Raw genomic sequence first — 4,445 nt, forward strand, 5'->3', positions numbered from 1 at the left:
AATAAATAAATAAATAAATAAATAAATACACATTCGCACACATAGAAGACAGCACCTATTCTTTCAGGAGCTTAAAGTCTAACTTAAAAACAAATAAAAAAGAAGTACATTCAATACATAAACACATACTGAATACTTGTTTTCAACTATCGAAAATTTATAGACAGAAGTAGACAATTTAGCACTTAGTTTTTTATTTCCCTGCTATCCCAACTATATTAAAGTCTCTTGAAGAATCTATATAATAAATTACTTTTGACATTGTCACAGCCCTACTATGTATGATTAACAAATTTATTAATATGGAATAGTGAGAGATCAGTGACATTTGCTAATTTTCCAAAAGAATAAGAAAAGCAGTGCCTAAGGTTCAAGAGGAGAGGTCTATTTGTATTGAAAGCCCACAGCATGATGTATTTTATGAATAGCAAAATAATATTTTAATAGTATAAAAACCTAGTGGGAATAAAGTGTTAGTTCTCTCCAATATTTGTGGAAAAGTGTGTGAAATGGTAGCAAATGACAGATTATAATAGGCTTTGAATGTTAGACTAGAGGATTTAGATTTTATCTCGTATGCAACAGGGAACAACTGAAGGTTTTAGAAGCATAGTGATAACATAAACTCAGATATTTAAAGCAATAGGTCTTTCAACTATATGTAGTATTAGTCTAATTAGAGAAAGAACATAAGTAGGGAGATTAATTAAAAGGAAGTAGAAAGAGTGACTGAATTAGAACAAGGCCTGCAGGAGGAATAGTTTTTGTTGTTTTAATTATTTGAGAGACACTTTACCTAAAATTGGCTGGCCTTAGTGACATTGGATTTAGGTAATGAAGGAGAAAAAACCTTAAAGACAATTAATAGGTATAAGGTTTCAGAGGTTTCAAACTAGTGTCATCATAGACAAAACGTATTTGAAAAGAGTTACTTTGAGGAGAAGGTGATGATAAATTCAACTTTGAAATATGATAAAATATTTATAGAAACTACTAGCAAAGGGTTGCTGTAATCAATAACTATATTGTGATGTCATTAAATATTTTAAACATCCGAAGATAAAATTCTTAAAATCTTACAAATAATAAGTTAAAGAATGTAAAAAGTTAATTATGGGTACTTAAATTCTAGTGGCAGAACTAAAATTAAATAGGAAATTTAAGATCTATGGTGTTTTTCAAAAATATATCATAGGCTGAAAGGGATTTTTCAGCAAGTTTGTGGGCTGATTTTAGTTTTGAAGATAAGCAGAGTCAATACAGTCTGATCATTACAGCCTCCATTGTTATTTTCACAGCCATGAAGATTGACCACAGCAAATGAGATTGATCATGTCTATTAGTTCTGTTACTATAAAAAATGAATTAACTTCCAGACAATCTCTGGTAAGAATTTTGGAATCTGAAGATATTCACCTTTTACCTGTAGTTGAATCAAAAACTTACACCGAAAAAGATGAATAAAGATTTGTTACCTACTACACAAATTTAATTGGAGACTTGAAAAACTAGATTGAAATGTGCAGCTTGGGTCCTCAGGACCAAAAATATGTCATTCATGAATTATTTAATTGAACAAGTCTTTATTAACAAAGTCAATATCGCTTGAAAAAAGTATGCTTATGTCTTTGGTATTACATTCTTTTTTTTTTTTTAATTATTATATGTGCTGCCAAAGCGAGCAGAGTATTACATCCACTAGAGAATGCAATGTCTACCTTATGTGCTCTAGAGATTAGAGATAAAACAGACTACTAGAGGCAGGTCTTTGGAGTTTACAATGATAATAAGCCCAGATGAGTTATTTATGCTATTAAAACTGCTGCCTATACTATCCAAAATAAAAAATAACAGACTATTTTTTAGATTAGTTTTAGCAAAACTCAGCAGAAGGTACAGGAATCCTGGTGTAAGTTCTCAGAGAACCTCTGGATTCTTTCCAAAGACAGCAACCAGTGTTCCACAAAGGAAGAAGCACGTGTGCTTCCCTGTTGCGTGGAAAAGGCTCACTTATTTTTGCACAAATAAATGCAATGCCTAGAGTTGGTGTTTCTCCTGTTTTAAGTTTAGGGTAAAATGTAATTCATATTAAAGATATTACAGCCGCATCGAATAAAAGTTGTTCCTTTTGTGAAAGTTAAAGTAGAGCTTCCTATTTTGCTACTTTCTTCACTGCTTCCCAAAGAGAAATCTGTGTGAGAGTATATTTTATAAAAACTCAAAAGGTTTCATTTCTACCTCAGTAGCAAGCCAAATGATGCCTCGTTCCCAGTATCGGTCACGCTTCTTGGTTATGTGAAGTTCTCCACTTGCATTGGCAGGAAGGTCTTTCCTCCTCAAGGGACAAATTTCTTGAGATAATTTCAATTTATGTTTTTATCATAAAAAAAAAAGCTTATTTTATTTTGAATAACCAACATAAACTAGACAATACCAAAGCAATATTATAAGTGTAGATATGAATCATCATTTCTTTTCCAATCTTCCTAATTCTCACTGGCTCTTATGTGATGGTTTAGAGTCAGGCTTTAAAATATAAAACCTTGGGGTAGAAATTGCTCTCCAGCACCATCTGGCTATGCCACATTGGCCATGACACTTCTTGAAACTCAGATTCTCATATATAAAAGGGGAATAATAATAGCACCTACCTCATAAAAGACTATGAGTGTGCAATGACATAGTGCATAGAAAAGTCTTACTATATAATACCAGTGATGAAAAAGCTATAAGTAAATGTTAACTTATATGATACTGCTATTATTACTATTATTTTTATCATCATCATTTTATCATTAAAGTTTAAGACTGAATAAAAATCTAAGGATTTGATAATTGTAGTTATGCCCATGTTGGACACCGGACTCCTGAAGCGAACCTCTTTTATCTCAGCTTCCAGCAAAATGCCTGGCACACAGTCAGGTCTTCCCAAATTCAAATAAGTATTTAAATGACTAAATAAATAAGCTCCTACAAGCTAAGATCTGGAAAACTTAAGATTCACCTATACTATAAAAAGCATTTTAAGATTTCTGCTCATTAGCATAACAAGATACCTTAATAAAATCTAATTTCTAGAAAATGTCTAGGAAATAGAAAATGTCTAGATAATTAGATGTTCCATGAATAGTATACTCTTGAAACAGTCTACAACATGCACATTGTGTATATACACATATATAATCCATATAGTATATATCAATATAGTATAATATAATAATTTCTGATGTTTAAAATTCATTTAAGATCCTTATTCTAGGTGCTCTGAGAAGTCATTTTACTGTTTCATGAAGGAGAGTGAAACCATAAGAGTTCATTTCACAAAGTTCCCCTTAGCTACACTGTGAAGGATGCACTGTGAGTCACAGAATAGAAACAGGGAGACTAGATACGTGTTTTTTTTTTTTTTTGCAGTCCAAGAAAAAGATGATAATGTTTAGGATTAGAGGATTCAGTTGAGATAGAGAGATGGATCAAAAAGACAAGAGATAACAAATGCTGGCTACGATGTAGAGAAAAAGGAACCCTTGTACACTATTGGTGGGAATTTAAGTTAGGGGAGCCACTATGCAAAACAGTATGAAGGTTCCTCAAAAAAAAAATTAAAAATATGGTTCTGGGAAAATTGGAAGGCCACCTGCAAAAGAATGAAACTAGACTGTTGTCTATCACCACACACCAAAATTAACTCAAAATGGATTAAAGACCTGAATATAAGACCCGAAACAATAAAATGTATAGAATAAAACATAGGAACTAACCTCAAGGACTTTAGACTTAAAGAGGATTTTATGAATTTGATCTCAAAAGCAAGGGAAGTAAAAGCTAAAATAAATGAATGGGGACTACATCAAACTAAAAAGCTTCTGCTCAGCAAAAGAAATCGTCAACAAGGTAAAGAGACAACCATTCGAATGGGAAAATATATTTGCAAGCAACACATCTGATAAGGACCTAATATCCAAAGTATACAAAAAAACTCATATGACTCAATAGCAACAGAAAAACAAACAATCCAATCAAAAAATGGGCAGAGGACCTGAACAGACACTTCTCCCTAGAGGACATACAAATGGCCAACAAATATATGAAAAGATGCTCAACATCGCTAGCTATTAGGGAAATACAAATCAAAATCACAATGAGATACCATCTCACATCTGTTAAAAAAGCTATAATCAACAAGGCAAGTAATAACAAATGTTGGAGAGGATGTGGAGGAAAAGGAACACTCATACACTGCTGGTGGGACTGCAAATTGGTACAGCCCTATGGAAAACAGTATGGAGGTTCCTCAAAAAACTAAGAATTGGTCTACCATATCATCCAGCAATCCCTCTACTGGGTATTTACCCCAAAGACTTGAAAACCTATATCCAAAAAGAGATTTACACACCAATGTTCATAGCAGCATTATTCATGGCGGCCAGGACATGGAAGCAACC

This window comes from Pteropus vampyrus, unplaced genomic scaffold (genome assembly GCF_000151845.1).
Source record: "Pteropus vampyrus isolate Shadow unplaced genomic scaffold, Pvam_2.0 Scaffold53, whole genome shotgun sequence".
Taxonomy (NCBI): domain Eukaryota; kingdom Metazoa; phylum Chordata; class Mammalia; order Chiroptera; family Pteropodidae; genus Pteropus; species Pteropus vampyrus.